Source organism: Dermacentor silvarum, chromosome 2 (assembly GCF_013339745.2).
Source record: "Dermacentor silvarum isolate Dsil-2018 chromosome 2, BIME_Dsil_1.4, whole genome shotgun sequence".
Taxonomy (NCBI): Eukaryota; Metazoa; Arthropoda; class Arachnida; order Ixodida; family Ixodidae; genus Dermacentor; species Dermacentor silvarum.
The window spans coordinates 38,753,655-38,777,516 of record NC_051155.1 but is presented as its reverse complement, the minus strand read 5'-3'; the positions used below and the strand labels follow the sequence as shown (position 1 = coordinate 38,777,516).

Sequence of the window (23,862 nt, the reverse complement as noted above, 5' to 3'; positions counted from 1 at the left end):
TCTTCTCTTCTGTTACTTCCTCACTTTTCATAGGCGGCTTGGGTTAACCTTGTGTAGGTGCCCTCTCTTGGGTTTATATATAAGGTTATAGCGGCAATGTACGGCTGGCGCCTGCAGCCTTACACTTTTAGTGCTGCAGCGTCCCCTTGTTGGACTCCGTGGTGGGTTGCTGCCATTGCTGCCGAAGTACACCAAACTGCTATGGGAACACCCGCTTTTCCCCGGCTTCTTGATCGTCTCTCTCTTAAGAGGGGACGCGCTGATGAGATTTTGAATTTGTTCACCAGAGCAAAAGACATTTTCCCCCGATATCAAGTAGTACACAGTGAAAGAACTGAAAAACTAGCAAGAATCACATCCCCATTTATAGTTGCAAAAAGCTTGATCAACACGCTAGGCCCTGGCTACAAAGTCACCAAAATGCCAAGCGGGGATCTTCTGCTTGAGCTACGGGATAAGGAGCAATACAACAGACTCGGCAAGCTTGTTACTTTTGGTGATGTCCCAGTTTCCGTTTCACCGCATCGATCCATGAACACAGTACGGGGGGTAGTATCTGAAGCAGACCTCATCGACCTATCTGAAACCGAACTGTTGAAAGGGTGGAAAGAGCAAAATGTCACGAATGTGCAGCGCATTGTTATTAGACGGGACAATAAAGAAATTCGCACGAAACACCTGATACTTACCTTTGAATTGAGCGTTTTGCCACAAAGCATTGAAGCAGGCTACACAAAGACATCCGTAAGACCATACATCCCAAATCCTAGGCGATGCTACCAATGCCAAAGATTCGGCCATGGCTCGCAGAGCTGCCGTGGTCGACTCACCTGTGCTAAGTGTGGAATACAAGGTCATGCCTCAGACAATTGTTAGGCCACACCTCACTGCGTTAATTGCGATGGTGACCATCCAGCATACTCCCGGTCCTGTCCAAGCTGGAAAAAAGAAAAAAAAATTCTAACACTGAAAGTCCGTGAAAACATATTGTTCAGGGAAGCACGCAAAAGGTGCTCACCATTCCACACTACCACTAATGCTGATGCGGCGCGTCAAGGGGCAGCGTCGCAGCGGCTACTGCCACCTGCCCTGCCCGCGCGCAGCGAGCTGTCGCTTGTGGCTCCTGCCCCCAGGGTGGAAGGAGCTAAGTCTACTCCACTCAAAGAGCGAACAGGCCCAGTTACCCTAGGGTTGCCGGCACCACAACAGTCCTCGGTGGCAGCCTGCGCTTCGCGTAGCGAACCCACAGGCCCGCCAGCAGCTCCCACGGTGGGTGCAGTCAAGGCTGCCTCACCCTCACCGGCCCCTGCTGGTGCTGGCAACAGCCGGCACAGCTCAGGCCCAAAGGCAGCCCCATCGACATCCGGGCTTGTGGGCGCAAATGTCTCGTCCTTCGCGGCGGGAAATTCTCGTGAAACTTCTCGCTCGCAAGAGCGCGTGTCCGGCGCCTCACAAGAGGCAATGGACACTACACCCACCCCGACGGCGCACCAAGCGCCTAAGGTGCAGCGAGGTTCCCTCGACCGCTTCAGAAAAGACAAATCCCGCGTTACATGGCCTGAAAATGCCTCTGTAATCTAATGCAACACTTCCTTCTTGTTTTAGTACACACAGCACCCATTTACTTTCAGTATGGCCACACAAATTATACAATGGAACATCAGAGGCCTTCTTAGGAACCTCGATGATGTGCAAGAACTTCTCCACAAACACAATCTAAAAGTGCTGTGTGTACAGGAAACTCATTTAAAATCGACACATACAAACTTTCTTCGACAGTATGTTACGTTTCGTAAAGGTCGCGATGATGGTCTCGCATCATCAGGCGGTGTTGCCATTGTGATTCACAAAAGCATAGCATGTCAACGTTTGCAGCTGCAAACGCCCCTTGAAGCAGTGGCAGTTCGACTGGTTCTCTTTAACAAACTCATCACCATTTGCTCGCTATACATACCCCCACATTACCGCTTACACAAACACGAATTTCAGTCCTTGATAGACGAATTGCCAGAGCCCTATCTTGTTCTTGGCGATCTCAATGCACACAACAGTCTGTGTGGCGACGCTCGCATCGATGCGCGAGGCCGCCTAATTCAAGATTTTCTTTTCTCATCCGGTGCTTCTCTTCTTAACAAAAAAGAACCTACATATTGTTGTCTTGCAAACAAAACCTTTTCCTCTATAGACCTCAGCATAGCTTCTCCATCCGTATTACCTGAACTTGAATTGGAAGTTATAAAAAACCCTTACGGGAGCGACCATTTCCCAATACTGCTGAGAGCACCAAGACAATACGAATCTCCACCACATGCTCCCCGGTGGAAGGTCAATGCAGCGGACTGGGATAAATTCCAAACACTTACCAGTAAGCTCTCGTGGGCTGACATTTCATCGCTCGGAATTGACGGTGCCATCGAGTATTTTACTAATTTCATAATTGATGCAGGTTCTAAGTGTATTCCCTAAACAAGTGGACTTTCTAGCAAACGCCGTGTTCTATGGTGGAAAGAACAATGCCGGAACGCACCTAGGCAGCAGAACAAAGCATGGAGGCAGCTTCGCGATTATCCTACTGCTGAAAACCTTGTCAGTTTCAAGAAAATCAAGTCCCAAGGTAGGAGAACACGCAGACAAGTCAGGAGAGACAGCTGGCAAACATTTTTATCAAGTATCAACTCGTACACGGATGAGGCCAAGGTTTGGAACAGGGTGAATAGAGTAAGAGGACGACAAACACATCCGCCTCCCCTGGTACACACGCAGGGAGACAGCCTGGAGGACCAAGCGAACCATCTGGGTGCACATTTTGACCATGTCTCCAGTTCATCGCACTATACACCAGCATTTATAAGATACAAATAGGCAATAGAAAAACAAAAGATAGACCGAAAGAGCACCGGGAACGAGCCATATAACCTACCTTTCTCCCTAGCAGAGCTGCATGCATCACTCACCTGTTGCAACCAATCTGCCCCAGGCTCTGACCGCATACTATACGAAATGTTGAAGAACCTGCCCTCTGAAACGAAGAAAACCCTTCTCTGTCTCTATAACTCTATCTGGACCTCCGGCGAGATCCCCTCTGCCTGGAACGAGGCCATAGTGATCCCTATCCTGAAGCAGGGCAAGGATCCATCGTCCGTATCGAGTTACCGGCCCATAGCTCTAACAAGCTGCCTCTGCAAAGCTTTCGAGAAAATGATAAACCGTCGTCTGATACATTTCCTAGAATCAAACAAGCTGCTTGACCCATACCAGTGCGGTTTTCGCGAGGGTCGATCCATCATTGACCATTTGATACGTATTGAGGCACAGATATGTGAATTTTTGTTCACAAACAATTCTTTTTATCTGTATTCCTAGACATGAAAAAGACCTGCGACACCACATGGCGGTTTGAGATACTGAGAGACCTCTCCCACTTTGGTGTACGCGGTAATATGTTAAATGTCATTGAAAGTTATCTGGTGAATCGCACATTCCATGTTCGAGTTGGCAATGCATTATCACGACCTTTTGTGCAGAAAACTGGAGTGCCACAGGGTGGGGTGCTCAGTTGTACTCTCTTCATTATAAAAATGAATTGCTTGCGTCTATGCATCCCACGCAACATGTTGTATTCAACGTACGTCGATGATATACAGATTGGATTTAAATCATGCAACCTTGCAATCTGTGAGCGGCGGGTTCAACTTGGTCTGAACAAGGTGGCTAAATGGGCAGACGAGAATGGGTTCTGCCTAAATCCACAAAAGAGCACCTGCGTCCTTTTTTCTAGAAAGAGAGGACTGTACCCCGAACCCGACATTGACCTGCAAGGACAGCGTCTACCTGTAAAAACGGAACATAAATTCTTAGGCATAATTCTTGACACAAAGCTAACATTCATACCACACCTAAACATCTAAAAAACAAGTGCATGAAAACAATGAATATTTTAAAAGTGTTGTCACGCACTACATGGGGTAGTGACAGAAAGTGTCTGTTAAATTTGTATAAAAGCCTCATACGAAGACGCCTAGACTACGGGGCCATAATTTATCAGTCAGCCACCCCAACTGCGTTGAAGATGCTGGACCCCATCCACCATCTAGGTATTCGCTTGCCTACAGGTGCCTTTAGGACAAGCCCTGTAGGAAGTCTTTACGTGTAATCCAGTGAGTGGTCCCTCCACTTGCAGAGGACCTACGCAGCTTTCATATATTTCCTTAGAGTGAATGCAAACAGTGAACATCCCTCTTATTCCACCGTAAATAATTTGTCCAGCTCCCACCTCTTTCATAACCGACCTGCAGTAAGAGAGCCCTTCTCGTTGCGTGTGAGAAGTCTGGCTGAGGAAATGGATGTCCCACTCTTTGAACATCGTCTAATGACACCCACTATACAGGTATCACCGTGGCAGTGGCAGATTGTCGACTGTGATTTGTCCTTTTTACATGTTACGAAGCACGCCCCGGTTGCACACATTCGAATGCATTTCCTCGAACTGCAGCATAAATACTCCTGTCCGGAATTTTACACCGATGCATCAAAGTCTCATGCTGGTGTCTCTTATGCAGCGGTTGGCCCATGATTTTCAGATTCCGACGCCCTGCACCCCCAAACGAGCATTTTCACAGCAGAGGCTTATGCAATACTGTCTGTCGGCTCTTAAACATATCAAACAATCGAAAATACCAAAAGCAATTATCTACGCAGACTCGCGGAGCGTAGTAAAAGCTTTAAAATCTCTTAAAAGGCGCAACAATCCAGTAATAGTATCGCTTTATTCATTAATATGTAATATTTATGCGTCTGGGCAGCATGTTGTGGTGGGCTGGGTGCCAGGACACCGAGACATCGAGGGAAATGTACTGGCAGACCAGATTGCCACATCTATCGACGCAAAAGCTGGAAACACATCCATGCCCGTCCCTGTTCCCGATATGAAGCCATATCTACGCAAGAGGCTTCGAGCCCACTGGCAACGTTTGTGGGACGCCCAGAGTCTAAACAAACTTCATTTAATTAAGCCTCGCTTAGGGAATTGGCCATCGACCACGAAATCTAGAAGAAATGATGTCCTATTCTGTGGGCTCAGAATAGGACACACTTACGGCACGCACAATTACTTGTTGTCTGGAGGCGAACCCCCGACCTGTACTAGATGTGGGGAGGTACTTACTGTGCTTCACATCCTAGTACAGTGTCCACTAATAAACCTGAAAGAAAGAAACACTTTGTTCAAGCCTATAGAGAGAATATACCCCTTCACCCAGCGATGTTTTTACATAATGACCCGGTATTTCAGCAAGAATCAGTTATAGCCTTTTTAAGCGACATCGACATTTTGCAAGTTCTTCGCCCGAGAGATTCGTAGCAGGGTCCTCTTTCAGAGGACCTATCACGTCATTGTCATGATCTTATTAATTTTGTCTTTTATGCACCTTCAGTGCGCAGGATTTTAGGCCCCTTTACAGCCACCCTACACCTACCCTCTGTCATTGATCATACCATTGCTCACTCAGTAGACCACGTCTTGGCGCTCTTTGGCCATAGCTGGCCCTTGCGCCACAAAACAACATATATCATCATCATCAGCGGTGATAGAGAGCGAAGTTGAGACGAGCAGTCTTGTGAGGAGGGGCTTCTGAGCGGCAATGTGGCTTCGAAGGGCGGCTTCCCTTAGACTTCGCCGTACCGTGCTGTCACTTACATGTGCCAAGTTGAGAGTACGGCGCACATCTTTCGCGCTTTGAAATGGCTTCTCACTGATTACAGCAACAATTTGTAAATCTTTGTACATCGACGTGGCATGGGCTCGCCTTTTGTGCCGCGCATCTTGAATGCGTCCTTCATCTCGGTATGCTTAGACTACCCTGTTGACAGTGTTCTACCGCTGTATTGCACGTTAAAGAACCGCAGGTGGTCAAAATTATTCCGGAGCCCTCCACTACGGCATGCCTCATAATCAGAACTAGTTTTGGCACGTAAAACCTCAGAAAGAAGAATTAGTGTTCAACCGACAGCCTGTCAAGGTAGCAATGCTGCGCTGCGAGAAACCTTTTGTTTTTTTCGAAAGTTCAAGGACTTCTTTCCGCTTACGCAGTCACTGGTGACATCATTAGGTACTTAAACCGATAAGACCACACACAGGCAGCTGTCGTCTACGTTATAGGCATTTTGCACAAAAAAGTAATAAGAGATGCGTATCAAAGCTCAGCCAACCCCACCACAGATCACGGCAGACTACGTCACAGCCGACCCCTAAGTAGAGCTGCATAGCCTGATGGGTCATTGCAATATGTGCCCGTGCACATGAGCCCATATCACGCATGCGGCTGCTGACAAACTATCAGTTGCCGTTTTTTACGAACACCAGCGAGGTGGGAGTGCCAACACTTAGCGGAACCGCCACGCCCTTTCCACTTTGTTTCCTGCAGTGGCCGCTGCGAATCGCCTGAGGTAGGGTTCGAGGTTATTTGCCACGCCTTTGCGTGTTCCAGCTCATATTGCTCACAATAGTACGTTTACCTTTTGCCAGAAGTTTTCTATATGATGAGCGGTCAAATGCTTTTTCAAAGTGTTGGGATATCATATCAATTTGGTCTTGTTTATCTAGAATCGCTGCAATATCGTGAACAGCTTCCCCAGGAGGTGTTGTAACAGTAGAGAAACCTTTACGAAAGCTGGGCTGCCGGTCGTTGATCAGATTATGCTCCTTGAGAAAAGTTGAAAGGTGCTTGAATATGATCTGTTTTAAAACTATTGCGCATCAGCACAGCGGGGAAATCTGTCTGTAGGAAGAAATGAGAAAGGTGTTGTTTTTCGTAAAGGAATACTCTTTGCAAACTTCCAATTGTTTAGAAGCTCACCCCGCGACAATGACTTCTTAAAAATTACGCACAAGAACTGCAAGAGCCATTCTACATCCTAACAAGAAACGCAGTAGATGTGCTATCATTACCAGACGACCTTTTGGGATCAGTATTAAGCAGCCATGATAAGATTTGCTCGTTTGATAACGAGATGTCGCTTGTAAGCGGGATATCATGAGCTGTTTTTCAACACGGTCTTCAACCCTCCTCACCGCTAAAATCAGATCAAAAGAACGTATTAAATGATTCTGAGATGGCTTCTTTGTTAGTAACAATATCCCCATTTATGGACATGTTAAGGAAGCACTTCTTTCAACGGCAAAAACGTTGCCACATTCTCGTTGGGCACGAAATTAAGAAGTTTTCTGAAGTGGCGTTATCTTTTGCTTTTTTTATACAGTCTTTTACCTATTTGCGCATGACGCAGGCTTTATGCATGAAAGATAAAAGATGGGTTATGGCGACACTGTTTTCTTTTCGTCACCTTTCGTACAAAGTGAACTGGCTTAGTAATCCACGGGCTTACATGTCTTATGACTTTTCCCTTTGTCGGTACGAAATCATTAACTCATCCCAATACAAGGTTCTTGAAGAAACACAAAAGACCGTCAACAGTACAAGCGTTACACACAAAGTGCGGTAACTCGAGAGAGAGAGAGATATTTAACTTTTATTGGTGCCAGAAAATCACGAGGGCGGACGCAGCCTCCCTCCGCCTATCAGACGGCCGAGATCCCCTGGGTTTCAGTGGCTGCCTCGGCTAGCTGGGTGGCTCAGACCTGGTCTTGCTGGTCTGAGTTGAAGAATATGTCTAATGTGTCCAGTATTTCTACGTTGTTGGCGCGCGAGAAGACAGAGACCACGCGTTCTTCCATCTTGCTTCTGGACACTTCGGTAAGGTTAATTCTGAAGCACAATAATTTATGATCTGCTATTTCGTCAAGCGCATGGGTGCTGGACACATGACGTAACCTGCAACTGCTAACAAAAAAAACATGTAAAAGAAATCCAGTGTTACACTAATGGCATTCTGGATGCGGGTAGGTTGCTTAACTAGTTGGGTTAGATCATGAAAAAGGACTACATTCATACACGAAGGACTAAGGGTATAGCTGCATTTGATAACGGTACAGGAAATTCGGTATCCAATGTAACTTAAGGGGCATTGCAATCACCGACTAATAGTATATTTTTAGAGTAACCACAGACGGCACAAAGAACATCGTTGAGCTTACTAAAGAATGCTTCGTGTCTATATGGAGGTCGGTAAAATCTGCCGACTACAAACTTAAAGTCACCTTAGTCTACCTTCATGATAACGCATTCTAGACCTGGTATATATGCCAATATTTCAACTCGTAAGCTTTCCTTGAAAACCATTGCTACCCCGTCGCCTCAAGGACTCCTATCCTTGCGGTAGATTCGGTAACCCTGAGGCATGGTCTCATCGTCGCTAATGTCGGTGTGCATCCAGGTTTCGGTAAATATAAATACATGATGCTCATATGCTCACACTAGACTGTCTAAATCGTCACTTTCTGCTAGAATGCTACGAGCGTAAGATTTATGAATCGAAAATGCATAAACAAAAACGCATAGAATTTGGTGCAGTCTAGGCCGGACCGATAAGCGCTACCGCACTGTGTTTTCATACACAGCCGATAAAAGTCAGCAGATAAAAACGCCTGCAGATCCCACGCCCTGTGGGAATCGATGTTATGCGAAGCAGTGTGCGGGGAGCCTACCAAGTCAACGAAACAACTATGAGAGCACCAAGACCTAGGCGGCTCTTTCATGACCTACATGGCACGCATGTCATGACATTCATGTCATGAGTCCTCAGGAGTCCCTTTAGCTACACCTCAGAGACTTTAAGGCGAAAGCCTTGGTCATGTTCATGGCTATGAATTCGACCAGCATCCTTTAGTGTTTCCTTCACTCAGTATCCACGTCCAAACCCATTCAGTGGTTTTGGAGTGTTAATCCTTTTTCTCTGAGTCATTGTCATTTTTGCTGAGTCATGCTCATGACTATGACTTTTACCAACATTCTTTAGTGTTTCCTTCACTTACTATCCACGTCAGAACCAATTTCAGTGGCGTTTGAGTGGTAATCGTTTTCGCTGAGTCATTATCGTTTATGCTGAGTCATGCTCATGACAATCACTTCTACCAGCATGCTGTAGTGTTTCCTTCAATTAGCATCCACGTCCCAACCCATTTCAGTGATTTTTGAGGTCATGGCCTACACGACACGCATGTCATGACATTTATATCATGACCTATCACTTTGTTCGTGATACACTTCTGTCATACTATGCAAATTTTGCTATCTACCAAGTTAACAAACGACCATAAGAGCACCAAGATGTAGGCGGCTGCTTCATTACCTACATGACACGCATTTCATGACATATCATTTATGTTGGTCATATACTCTTGTCATAGTATGCCAATTTAGGTACATACAAAGTTAAGGAAAGCACCATTTCAGCACAAAGATTTAGGCCGCTAGATAGATAGAGAGATAGACAGATAGATAGATAGATAGATAGATAGATAGATAGATAGATACCGTCAAAGTAGCAAATGTTCGCAAGAAATGCTTCGCATTTAAAAATGCACCTCAATGCGCTTTTACCTATGTATTGTGGGAAACCACTCGATCCCACAGTCCACGGCAGCAGGCTCCAGTCTGGGCCGGCCGAGCCCAGGGGCGCACAGCCTCCGCTCGCGCGTCCCTCGCGCCACTGCTCGCGCGTCCCTTGTCTCCTTCGTCCGCAGTTGGCTCTGTTGCCACTAATCATGTCGGCGTTCCCACACTGCCCCTCCCTCTGCTAGGGCGTTGACGGCACTGGCCCACGGTGGCTGGCAGCGACGGCATGACACCCCTACTGATGGGCGAACCTTGTAGAGTACTAATGCTCTAAACGAGGATCGGAGAAGCCGGCAACGCCGGAGTCACCAAGGTGTTCCAAGAACGCAGGCCCTAAGCCTGGCTGGCTTCCAGGATGGGCTCCTCGCGAAGATTGGGCAGGCGAGGTGGTGCAGCCTCGGAGTTGACGCCTTGCTGGAACCTAAAGGCCCTAAACCGCCCCTTGATGCACACCTGGTCTGGTTTTCCTCTCCCACCTCGTTCTGACGAGTGCACGCAGCCGATCGCCGGAAGGGGCCGCCGCCTGCTCAATGCCTTGCCACCAGAGAGACTGCACAGCACCGCAGCACGCAGGTGACCAAAGGGGAAGATCTTCAGGTGATTCCGATCGTCACTCTAACGGAGCCGCCGCCGCTGCCGTTGGCAAGTGGCCTCGAGCACCCGAAATCTCCCCGGAACACTGGACACCGCTCGCCAAGTCCTCCCGAGCTGTCTGTGTAGAAGCACGCGCCGCAGCGCCGAGGGACGGAGCCGCTCTTGAGGTGGTGTCGGCGCCATCACGCTCATGACGTCACCTGTTCCGGTGGTCCCCTTCTCGAAAGGCGGCACTGGAAACTGCAGCAGCGCGTAGGAAACCACGCCGTCACCAGGTCCAACGGTCGGCTCGATGACGGCGACGCAGGAGGAACCGGTGGAAACGCTCGCCACCGAACACCAGAGGTGTAGCTCGCACGGCGGACATGGCCACGCAGCAGGCTGGGGTAGGGGTCGCTACGGCCCGTACAGCAAGTACCGTCGGCCTTCCCCGCGACCATGGTCCATCGCGGAACGCAACCGCCCCTCCCCCCCCCCTCCCTGTGTGCTAATGTGGGAAACGGCGCGATCCCGCAGTCCACACAAGCAGTCTCCAGTCTCGGCCGGCTGGGCCCAAGGGCGCCCAGGCGCAGCTCGCGTCCCTCGTCTTCTTCGTGCACACTTGGTTCTGATGCCGTTAAGCATGTCGGCGCTCCGACACGGCCCTTGTTTACACATAAGAAGTTGCTGTTTATTGAGACTCACCATGGGTCACGGTATGCGCCCGAGTATTTCGCACATATGCTACTTGGGCACAGTTCACTTGGGAACATTTTTTAGTAGTATATTCTGATTTTTTGAGTGAATGGCAGAGCCTTGAAGGGTTCTCGAACCGTTTTTTTTTTCTTGAAGTCGAGAAGTGCATTTCAGGGTAAAATACATCATTTCAGAAATAATTTTTAGCAAAAAGTACATCAATGCGTTCAGCCGATGTAGAATTATTGGCAACCAAAGATCGCATTTGAAGACCTTCGCGGGGCTCCCCTTCCTACTTCAATGCCAAGTCTATGGCGGATTGGAGTGCTGACCTAAACGCTCCACCTACTTAGCTTCACCGTGGCGCGCAGTTCAAGCTTGATATTGGATGTTCACTTAGGCGCTGCTACTTTCAATTTTGGGGACTACGACGAGCCAAACTCGGAGGCTATCCCTCAGTTAGTCGTTGAGTTCATGATCTCTCATCTCTTTGCTCTCGTCTGCAATGTACTGGAGAGCTACGCGCGGCTACTATGCGCTCCGAGTGATATTAAAAGCACATTCCATTTAGCATTTATCTCAATGACAATCACATAGTTTTTATGGGTCGACCAAGCTTCATCTGCATGTTCGTTCGTGCGAGAACGTCGCCATTGCGCATATTGGATAAGCAATAGATGCTCCACTCCGGACTCGCATTGGAATTATTCTTAGCGAAACGAGCTCAGACCATGATTTGGACAAACTTAGAGTGTGTTGAACTTTGGATGGAGCTGACTTGTTCGTCAGGTGTTGGCGCTCGGGCCTTCAGTCACGTGGCACAAATATACCAATCACAGTAAGCTGTTGTCCTCGGTGATCGGGCTCATCGCGACTTCCCGCAGCGGCCGCGGTATCTGCGTTACGCTGCAGACGCAGCAACACGCGACTGCAGTAGCTACCCATGTGCATCACAGGGCTGGAGTGGGCGTTGGCGCTCATGTGCTCTAATGTGGCGGTGCTACGTGGCACGGATCAACTTTGTCCTGCTGCAGCTTTACCGACAGATAGTAGCCACATCCAAATTGCAGTTTAATAGCCCAATAGGAAGTGAAGTCTGCCAAGGCGTCTACACAGGAGCAGCCAGGAGTGAGTGCGCGCTGGAAAGCGTATGTGTGATTGGACCTGAAGGTTCGTGTTGTCCGAGGATCGTTGAATGCCCAAAGCTAATCTAAATTAGCGAGACCGGACGGCTACGACACTGATAAGCAGATGTGGACGGAGCTTTATTCCTGCGCGGGCGGTCAAGGCGAGCGTTACCAGACGATTGTCGGTGATAGTACGATATTTGTGCTCCCCGAAGTTCGAAATTCGAAAAGCGCACTTTGTCTCCCTTAGGCCTGCTATTAAACCCTGTTAAAATATGCACAGTACCAGTAGGAAGACACGCTTTATGATTCATGTGAGCTATTGGGCAATAGCAGCTGCGTACGGGAATTTACTATCACGAAATATGTCAGGCCCGAAAAGAGTAATGAGAAGGATTTTGTTGAAAAGAGAGTGTTGAGTGTTTGAGAAAAAGGTGACTCCGTGTTTTTCTTGCGAGCTCCACGCGCCGCGTGCGCGTGCAAAATTTGCCTGCGTTCACAGGAGCCTACGCTATCTGCGGGGTGGTTCAGTGCCTCTTTTAATATAGCCGTATTACGGTGAAATCAAGAGGAACATTTGTCGTGTGTCGGTGCGTAGGGAGGAGGAGAAACAAACTTTTATTGAAATGAACAGTTTAGTTGGCTGGGCCTAGGCATCCCACGTGGGGACGTCGAGGTCTTGCCTCTTCGGCGCCTCGCAGTCTTGCTGGGTAATCCAGAGTTGGTCGTCGAGGTGTGAGCTGCCGAGGGCGGCGTGCCATCTCGACGAGAGGCTCTTGATTGTCGGATATTGGTCTTTACATTCCCTTGGCATGTGGGGAAGCGGTGCTGCCTGAGTGTTACAGATGTTACAAGTGTTACTAGGGTATAGGTGTCTGGGTAGATCCTGTGGTAACGTGTTAGTGAGGGGTACATGTTTGTCTGTAACAAACGAAGTGTGGTTGCCTGTGCTCTGTTTAGCTTGTGATGGGTTATGGGGAAGGTTGTTCTTTCGAGATAGAATAATTTCGTAAGGTCGTTGTAGCTAGTAAGGCGATCGCGTTCCGCGGGTCCACCTGCGTTGTCTCCGGCACGGTTGACAAGGGCTCGTGCCACGGAGTGAGCGACCTCGTTGACGTTGGTGAGGTGTGGATGTACGTCGTCGGCGTGCGCTGGGAACCAAACGAGAGTCTCGGAAACTTTTTTCCAGGAGCAGCATAACAAAGAGGACGAATATTAAGGACAGTGGCGTCTTGGTATAAAATTGATTGCCCAGGACAGCATTTGAAATGTTAAGTGTTTGAAATCATGATCGGTTTTACAGTATTCCATGACACGCTTGAATCAAGACTGTTATATTTAGTAGTCATTATGCATGTTATTCCTTTTATTTTGTTACTCGTGTTCATGCAGTTTCTGTTCATTCCCTTAGGGTATCGACCCCAGGAAATTTAAGGACAGCGACTATGTTTTTAAAAGAGTCGTAAGTTGCCTCTCTGATTGCTTCACTTGTAAATTCATGGGATTTATTGAATAACCGTTGTGCAGTAACAAGCAAACTTAGTGTGCAATAACAAGCAAACTTAGTATTGTTATTATATCTTCTATTTAATGAACAAGTCGAGCGCAAATTATTATCCAGGGTGTTTCTACGAAGACTTTAAGCAATATTTAAAAACATTTGGGTAGAAATAATAAAGGCGGTCCCTTCAGAGAACTGACGCCAGTATTGGGGGACTCCATGTGACGGATGATCAGCGGTAATTGGTTCATAATTAACCAAAATATAATAATTACCTTTTGAACTTTTATTTCAGCCAACTGGTTTTATTTGGTAAATTGAAGCAACGAATCCATACAAGCCACATCAACTTTTGAATCTCGAAAAATGCGATTACCCGCGGAACTGTGGCACGAAGGAATTTCGGTTCTGAGACTGCGTGAAACCGAAACTGGGATGGTGCAGCGAGAGCATTGCCGAATCCCTCTATCTGGCGTTCTGCTTACGTCAGACAGCAGGGCTCTGCAGCTCGGTGTTCCTCGCTGTAGCAGCGCACTGGCTGCCTCCCAATTTTGGTTTCGCGTGGTCCGAAAACTGGGTAATCTGTGTTACGTAGGTAATCGCAATATTCTAGATTAAAAAGTTGATATGGCTTGTACGGATATCTTGCTTCGGTTGTCCAGTTACGATGAACCCGCTGATATCGAAAGTACAGAATTTAATACATTTTTGTTCATTCTTGACTGATTATCACTTATCCCCGCTCACCCCATGGTCACCAACGCTGACGGCATGTCTCCGAAGGAGCCATCATTCTATTTCTAAGCCGCTATTTTTAAATATTACTGAACGTCTTCGTAGAAATACCCTGTACATAAAGGTGCTTTAGCACCATTGAAAAAAACTGGAGACTGCTTATTCTTAAACGAAAAAAAAAACTATATGCAAGTAAATCACACTCAACATAGCCTAACGATCTAATCAAGACGATTTTTTTTTTCATTCACAAATGATTCGGGAAGGTGTGGTCTCCAGTCCAGGCTGTGAAATAGGTTGGACAACGAAGCTGTAAACGACAACTAGAACCCATTGCAACCTAGGTTGAAATTATTAATGTGGCGACATTCACATGCATTTTACCTATTTATTAGTCTAAGATGTTTCAACGGCTTGTGACTTGCCTTGCGCCGCTACTTCGTGCACCTACAAAGAGGGGATTAAAGGGAAAATAAGTTCGCCGTGCCTCGTATGCACGCTGCTCTTCAGGAGTCCTCACTGCACCTCACCTTCCCATAGCACTGTCACAACACAAATCAATTGCTAGGCAGGTTCTTCTTTTACGTACGAAACTGTAGTTACATCACTCCCTGCTTCGTATGCTACAGTCAAGCTGCCGTCACCGTGGCAGCTTGTGCAGCAGTTCTCTTTAGCGGGAAACGTATGTGGGGGACGCTACATGCTTTGTAATGTATGTAGGCTCTGGAGACCTTATTATGTGGTATGGATGCTTGTTTTCAGCTTGTTCTTCATTGAAACGTATGCTAGTCTGTGTGTTTGTAAAGTATGTATGCCCTGTTCGTTTCACTTTGTTCTGTGCTTGTAGCCTCTGTCTTACGGGGGTATAAGCCATTGCATTTGGGGGTATGAGCCAATGATAATGATACTTTTCTGTCGATGTTACGCCACGAAGAAATCTCGGGATTCTAGCCATAGACAGATTCGCTTTAAAAATGGATATATCGACCTGAGAAGCATCGAGCGTGCTTGTACCTGCCATACAACTAGTTCGTGCAATTTAGAGTTATAAGAAAAAAAGCTCGAAGTTTTGTTGAAATATCATGTTCTGTGAACGGTTTTCGCACACATTTTCATGCGTGCGAAATTCATAATTTTCAAAAGGCCTTAACGGTAAGTTTCCGGTTGCTTCTAATTTGGTTTCATTAAGTTTGTAGCTCGTTTAAGAATTTTGGAGGGATGGGACGAAGCAGATATTCGGATAGTCTAAGGCGTATCAGGGTTGCATTACAAATATCGCACACTGCATGAACTATACGACCTTGTAGAAGTGTTCACCACGTCGAAGACCATTTCACTTTTACACGTCCTCACTACATTCAGAGAGTGTATGTGTTGTACAGATACCAAATGTAATATAAAAAAATTTAAACACCTCCCTTACCGGGAACAGAGGTACACGCTAAGCTTGTTCAACCCTTGGGGAAGCGTTGTTTAGTTTTTTGAGCGTTTGATATGATCACGGGCCCGCTACCGCTGCCGTTCCTACAACGCAGCCTGCTCTTCGACAGAACGAACCAGACGCAGCCTCCTCATCTTACTGCCGGGCCTGTTGCAAATAAAGAAGAAGGTGCGCCGAGCGCGCGCAGCGGCCACGGGCGCTGCTCGCTCAGTTGCTATCAGATGAAGGGACGAGTCAAGCGCCAGTGTCCGGGTCATATCGCCGTCTCTGTTTGCTAGATTACAGGTTGGTGCCGAAACCCACCCTGTCACTTGGTCTTCGCGTTCCGGCAATGTAGCAACTCAGCACCAAGCGTGGCTTCGTCTGGGTGGCCATCACCAAGGCCATTTCTAGGATCCACGCCCTGCTGTCAGATGAGGTCACCGTTGTGCGGGTGGTGCACCACCACCTCGAGCTCGTCTTAGCGAAGCAGGCGGAGCTCATCGAGTTCGACCGCGCAATACAGGACACACTCACGGATGTAAACCTGGAGGCAGACCTGAGAACAGCTTTCGAGTATGGACAAAAGGTCAGCTTCACCAAGACCAGCGTGCGCCTCGCTACCCAGCAGCGTCTACCGATCCTTCCTGGTCTTACCGCGCAACTTGCCTCTCCACCGTACCCAACGCCCCTTCTGCCGCGCCCGGAGTGTCGCCCGCGGCGTCGTTCTCCCGCGTTGTCCTGCCAAAGCTGCACATCCTGAGCTTTTCTGGGGAGCAATACGACTGGCAAGGCTTTTGGGACCAGTACCAGGCAAGCATTCACGGCAATGACTTGCTATCGAAGATAGACATATTTAAATATCCGCTGACGTACATGTCTGGGTCAGCTAAGACAGCAATTCAGGGTATTCGCCTCACCGAGGCAAATGACGATGTCGCCATCAAGGTGCTGTCTGACTGGTTCGGCCATCACGACATGCTGGTCGATGACCATCCGGACCACCGACTTGCAATGGCACCTATTCGTAGTCTAGACAAGCTTCGAAATCTCTATGATGAGATAAATTTCTGCACAAGAGCAATGGAGGGACATGGCGTTTCACCAGATGACTATGCTGCTGTTCTGCGACGCGTCATCGTGAAGGCCTTACCACCTGACCTTGCTATCCTGTATCGTCAGCGACTGAACGAGGCTTCTTCGTCGAACCACGATGACACGGCAGCAGTTACACAAGACAACTCCCAGCAGGTAAAGCAACCGATTACCTTCCTACGAATTCATGTCGAAGCCAGGGAGGAAGACGGCCTCGACCAAGCCAGCTCATCTGCATGCCCGTGGCATCATCCACACCACGGGAGCTAAACCCGCCCTGTGTAGGCTCTATCAAGTGAAGTGAGGTCGCCGTACACGCGTCACTGCCTCCCGTACAACGCGTTGGTCCACACTGTTCAGGAATGCTCCACGTCGTTTACATCAGAAAAAAAACGCGGGATGGCTCAGGCGAGCAGGCGTGGCTTCCGCTGCGCCAAGCGCAACGGGGTTGTCAGTGAATGCCTAATCGCCAAGGATTTGCAATGCGCACACTGTGCTCGACAACACTTGATGTCACTGTGCAACGTGTGCACTTCGACTGAAAACCAAGCAAAGCGTCTGGGCAACGCGTCTTCGCCTTCAGTGCAACGCGCAAGCGGGCCGGAGTAGATAGACACATCACCTCGTGCAACATCCGTGCGCACGAGTTGCACCGGTCTCAGGCTGGTGGTATTCCTACAGACAGACAGACTTTGGGCTGTAGCAACAGCAAGGCCAATTTTGCTGCGGTTCCTGCTAGACATGGGCAGTCAGCGCACTTTCGTTCGGCAGGACGTTTCTCGAGCACTTAATTACCCGACTCAAGGCGTTGAGCGCCTCACCCTATTCACCTTCGGGAAAACAAATCGATCTGTGATCGATGTGTGATAGGCTCCGACTTCTTCTGGGACGTTGTATCCGGCCAGATATCTCGATTATCACCTCAAGTTACCGTAGTTGAAACCGTTTTGGAAGGACGGTCCAAGGAACCCGCCACGACTTCCTGCAAGTTTCAAAGCTTCAACTGTACGAAGCCCGTCTGTGGTCTTTAGTACTGGAGAGGCTCCTAGAGACGATGCGCCGACGAAGTCTCCTAAAGACAATAGTCTCCTAAAGTCTCCTCGACGAAGTCTCCTAAAGCATGACAATACGTAACCACGTCAAGACGCAGGTTTACAAGCGCCATCCTTCCGGAATGAACGCTGGTGCACAACAGTTCAGCGAAGATCCGCACCAGCGGATGCACCCCTATTGCAGAAATGCTGCGTCGAGCCAATTGGGCGCATGTGATGGAAGGCCACTGCCGATTCAGTCGAAATGCGAATGACGACAATCCAGCATCCGATACATCATCATCATCACCACCCTATATTTATGTCCACTGGAGGACGAAGGCCTCTCTCGGTGATCTCCAATTTACCCTGTCTTGCGCTAGCTGATTCTAACATGCGCCTGAAAATTTCCTAACTTCATCACCACACCTAGTTTTCTGTCGTCCTCGACTGCGCTTCCCTTCTCTTGGTATCCATTCTGTAACCCTAATGGCCCATCCGTTATCCATGCTACGCATTACATGGCCTGCCCAGCTACATTTCTTCCACTTAATGCCAACAAGAACATCGCCTATCCCCGTTTGTTCTCTCAACCACACCGCTCTCTTCCTGTCTCTTAACGTTACTCCTAACATTTTTCGTTCCATCGCTCTTTGTGCGGTCCTTAACTTGTTCTCGAGATTTTTTGTTAACCTCCAACTTTCTGCCCTATATGTTAGCACCAGTAGAATGCATGATTGTACACTTTTCTTTTCAACGACAGTGGTAAGCTCGCAGTCAGGATTTGGCAATGCCTGCCGTATGCACTCCAACCCAATTTTATTCTTCTATAAATTTCTTTCTCATGATCAGGGTCCCCTGTGAGTAATTGACCTAGATAATCATACTCCTTTACAGACTCTAGAGACTGATTGGCGATCCTGAATTCTTGTTTCCTCGCCAGGCCATTGCACATTATCTTTGCTTCTGCATATTCATCTTCAACCCAATTCTTACACTTCCTCGATCAAGGTCCTCAATCATTTAATGTAATTCGTGTCCATTGTTGCTGAATAGGACAATGTCATCTGCAAACCGACGGTTGCTGAGATATTCGCCGTTGATCCTCACTCCTAAGCCTTCCTAGTCAAAGAGCTTGAATACTTCTTCTAAACATGCAGTGAATAGCATTGGAGAGATTGTGTCTCCTAGCCTGACCCTTTTCTTGATAGGTAAATTTCTACTTTTCTTGTGGAGAAACAAGGTAGTTGTGGAATCCTTGTTTTGCTAAGGTAGTTGTGGAATATTTGCTAAGATATTCACGTATGCCTCCTGTACTCCTTGATTACGCAATGCCTCCATGACTGCTAGTATCTCTACTGAATCAAATGCCTTTTCATAATCTATGAAAGCCATCTAGAGAGGTTGATTGTACTCCGCAGATTTCTCGATTACCTGATTGATGACACTGATATGATCCATTAAAGAATATCCCTTCTTGAAGCCAGCTTGTTCTCTTGGTTGGCTGAAGTCAAGTGTTGCCCTGATTCTATTGGAAATTATCTTGGTGAATATCTTATACAATACTGAAAGCAAGCTAATCGGTCTATAATTCTTCAATATTTTAACGTCTCCCTTCTTATGGATGAGTATAATGTTGGCGTTCTCCCAGCTTTCTGGTGCACTTGAAGTCGTGAGGCATGGGGTATAAAGGGCCGCAAGCTTTTCGAGCATGATATCTCCTCCATCTTTAAATACTCGACTGTTATTCCATCTTCTCCAGTAGCTTTTCCCCTGATCATGTCTTCCAAGGCCCTTCTAACTTCATCGCTAGTTACAGAAGGAACCTGTGTAAGTAGTGATGATCATCCTGTTCTTCACTACTTCGATTGAAATTCACTTGGCTGCTCTGGGTACTGTATTGGTCAGTATAGAATTCTTCTGCTGCTTTTACTATGTCATCGAAATTGCTGATGATATTACTCTGCTTATCTTTCAGTGCATACATTTTGCCTTGTCCTAAGCCAAGTTTGCTTCTCACTAATTTCACGCTGCGTCCATATTTTACTTCCTCAATATTTTACAGGTTATAATTTCGGATATCCTTTACTTTCTTCTTCTTGATCAGTTTCAACACTTCAGTTAATTCTATCTGATCTCCCGAGTTCGACACTTTCATGTTTTGCCGTTTCTTTATTAGGTCCTTTGTTACTTGGAAGAGCTTACCTACCGGTTGCCTTGGTCCCTTACATCCTACTTCTATTGCTGATTCTTAGATGAGCCTAGTTATGGTTTCATTCATTACCTCTATGTTGTCTTCATCTTCCTGCTCTAAAGCTGCATATTTGTTTGGGAGCACTAGGCTGAATTGGTCTGCTTTTACCCTTACTGCGTCTAGGTTGACCTGTTTCTTCTTGAATATTTTATTCGTTCTCTCTTCAAAATAAGAGAAATCCTTGACATCACTAACCTATGGTCACTGCACTTTACCCTCCCTAACACGTCTACATCCTGCACTATGCTTGGGTCGGTAGAGAGTATCAAATCAATTTCATTCCTTGTTTCTCCATTAGAGCTTTTCCAGGTCCACTTCCTGTTACTGCGCTTCCTGAAGAAAGTGTTCATTATTCGGAGTCTATGCCTTTGCGCGAATTTTACCAGCATCTCTCCACTCGTGTTCCTAGAATCGATGCCATAGTTGCCAATTGCTTGTTCCCCAGCCTGCTTTTTCCTCACTTTTGCAATGAAGTCGCCCATGACTACAGTATACTGAGTTTGCACCTTTCTCAGTGTTTATTCAACATCTTCATAAAACTGTTCTATTTCTTCATCATCGTCATTGGAGTTTGGGGGGTAGGTTTGTAGTACCTTCATTTTGTGCGTCCTATTCAGCGTTATTGCTATGAATGCTACCCTCTCATTGAAGCCGCAGAATTCATCAATGTTGCCCGCTATGTCCTTATGGACTAGAAATCCTACTTCGAATTCCCTCTTATCTGGAAGACCTCTGCAGCAGAGGACGAGGCCGTTAGTCAGCACAGTATAAGCCTCACCAGTTCTTCTAACCTCACTAAGGCCAATAATATCCGAGGCAATACCTGTTAATTCTTCAAATAGCCCTGCTAAGCTATAGCCTCAGTCGATAGGGCGCGCGTGTTGAACGTTGACAGGTTCTGTTTCCAGTGGAGGCCTGGCCGGACGTAGAGATTCTTAGCACCCTCTGCAGCGTCGCAGGTCTGACCACCGCCTTGGTCAGGTGCTCCGCAGCCGCTGGGGACCGAGGGCCATGGGTTAACTGTAGCAGGAGTCGCGAGGGAGGTAGTGGCCTAATATTGCACCAGGGAGGCCAATGCCTGTTCTGGTGAGGAAGTGACTTTGTTGAAACTTAATGGGCCTTCCTAATTTGCTTGTACCTGGACTAGTATAGCCCCACTAGCTCTCGGCGAAGTTTTTTTTTTTTTGCTGGTGTCAGGCGCCACTCCGTACCTGAAAATGTAGTGGAATGGAGAAGACTTCGAATTTATGATCTTCAGATTAGAAGCCGAGTGTTTTACCACTGCTCCACGACACCACTCGGCTGTGTTACTGCATAAATAAAAATTCTAGTTTTGCAATCACTTACAACGTTACAAGTTAGCCTTATTGCAAAGTAGACATGCAAGCCTATCGGCTCGCTTTAGTAAAAAAAATACATCAAAGGATTTTCCGTACAAGAGCCAGTAATGGTATTATGAGACACCCGTTGGGTAGAGATTTAGGAATTATTTTGATTACCTCCGGTTGTCTAACCTGCATCTAAATCTATGTACACGATACTGGGTATAAGAAAACGAACATTTTAAGCACGGTGTTTCGCCGAATTTCGAAGAAGATATGCGGCACAAAGCTACCGTTCACGCATGATAGCAATACTAGGCATTGCGTACGCAGTTCTTGCTCTAATACGTTAACAATGTAACAATAATTAAACATGGCAGGTGAACAAGTAAAATATGATTAAAAAGCAAAATACGAGTCACGCTGTCGTTAATGTTGTATAGCTATTCGGAACAAAGTAGAATTTTAAGGCTTGCGGGACAGCAAGACCAATATGCCAAAATGGGCAGAAACATTTTTTGTATAAACATTACATACATTGCTGTGTTCTGATAATGTGTTAAGAATGTCAGTTTGTCTCCTACAGTGTAAAACTATTTACTTTGTTAAGGGTGGAATGCCGTACAAAATGCCCTTGACATGTCCTTATTTTCGGCCGCCTTTTTGGAATGTGGCGTAACTTACGGAAACTTCTATACTGTATCCTTAAGGTGTCTAAGGATGTACGAAGAGTATGTTTCGCAGGTTACACCCTACGCGAGCGTAAGGGTGTAGGAATATTTTTATTTTGGATGTGCAGTAAAGATGATTGTGACACGACAAAGTTAATTTTTCAAATGACTGTCTTCACGTAACGCTCAATTAACAATATATATTGTTCACTTACACACAAAAGCTTGCACAATAGGTTCGGCAAGTGACCGGAGATGACCGCGCATTTGTGCACGCACAAAGGCGCTTACCACTCCGAGCGGTGACCTCGAGTTTGTCGACACGAATACCTTTTGAGTAACTCTTATTGCATCTCGCGTAGTGGGTTGAAAGTCATCAAAAAACTTCAGAAACAAGCTGTGCTACTTTTCATATATTTGCGGTCTTGTGTGAGCTTTTCCACGGTGTATTAGTAATTTGCCCAGAGTTTATGAACTGGTCGATCTTTGTGTCGATCCTAACTGTGAGTTCGCGCTTCAAAAGCTGATATGGTCGCATCGTATCCTTGATGCCGTTTTTTTGGAGAATATTCATGCAAAATACATTTATTTCTTCACAACGAATAGACAGTCATTTAGCGACATTGTTAAAATAAATTTTGATGCCGTCATGGAGAGTGTTTTTTGTGATTTGTGAAATCTTAAATTGCTAAGCGTATAACGTCGTGAGTGTAATACGAATCTCGAGGGGTGTAAGAGCGCAAGTTATACACACACAGAAACTTCCCTTTAGGTGTAAATTGGTTTAGAGTGTACGTCGCACGTCGAAGCCCTAATTATAAGCAGTTATGTATATACAGGGTCTTTCATTTTAGCTGCCCAAATTTTAAAAAATTGCCTTTGGCGGATAGCACAATTATAATCCCTGATCTAAACTACGCGATGAGCCTGCCATTACTTCGACGAGAAATCTAAACGCCTAATTGAATAATTACCATAGTTACGCTAAATAACTTTTAATTATTTATTTTGCGGCACATCTTTCAATCTACGAATTATAGCCGCTGAGTTCGCAAGGCGCATCCACTCCAGAGTGTTTCTCGAAAAGTACAACCGTTCGGTTACCAAAAAGTCACCAACCGCCTGTTCAATTGACCTCTGTGCACGGAGCAGCCCTTTCTAATTCGTTCAACTTACATTTGAGAGCACTAAAAGAGCGGCGCGTTAGCCAGCATTCACGTAGTAGTTTTTTAAATTTCGCGTACTTTAAAGAAAGGAAGAAAAAACATTAAACATGGCATTTATCATGGCACAGATGAAGTAATTCGATGTTTCTGAACAAGCGCTACCACTTTTGCATTGAAGATTTTTTTGCTAGAGTTAATAATTTAAGTTATTTTGTATTTAAGTTAATTTAAGTTATAGTTAACTAAGTTATTTAAGTAATCTTTGTTAATTACCCAGCTTGGTATATTGGAAAAACATATGATGACGTGCTCCATACGGCTCAGAATAATACTGCGCCCATACGACACGCTTAGCGCTTTTGTTTCTATTTTTAATGCTCGGCCCAAGTTAGCTCAAACACCCTGTATAGGTTATGCAGAAAGGATAGCTTAAAGGTACGACACGTCCCTGCGATTTTTCTATGTATTTAGACTGACAAAGTTGCTATTTATCAACAGCCACAATGGAGCACGAAATGCGCCCGTGTTTTTTGTACATACGCTACTTGGGCACATTTTAAGTAGTATGCTGTGATATTTTGAATCAATGACTGAGACATCATGAGACATCAATGTCGGTGAAGCTGGTGTTTCACCGACAGCCACATCCAAATTGCGGTTTTTGCATGACAGCTCAGTACTTACCGAAGTCGGCCAAGGCGTCTAGCCATGATCGGCAAGGAGTGAGCGCGCTGGAAAGCGTATGTGCGATCCTACCTT

At 46.6% G+C, this 23,862-nt stretch overlaps 1 protein-coding gene across 1 annotated transcript in view; it reads left to right on the top strand.

Annotated features, from left to right (window-relative positions):
* LOC119439972 (membrane metallo-endopeptidase-like 1) overlaps positions 1 to 23,862 on the top strand; it is a 306,684-nt gene that overhangs the window by 193,565 nt on the left and 89,257 nt on the right. The gene's annotated exons all lie outside the window — the stretch shown is intronic.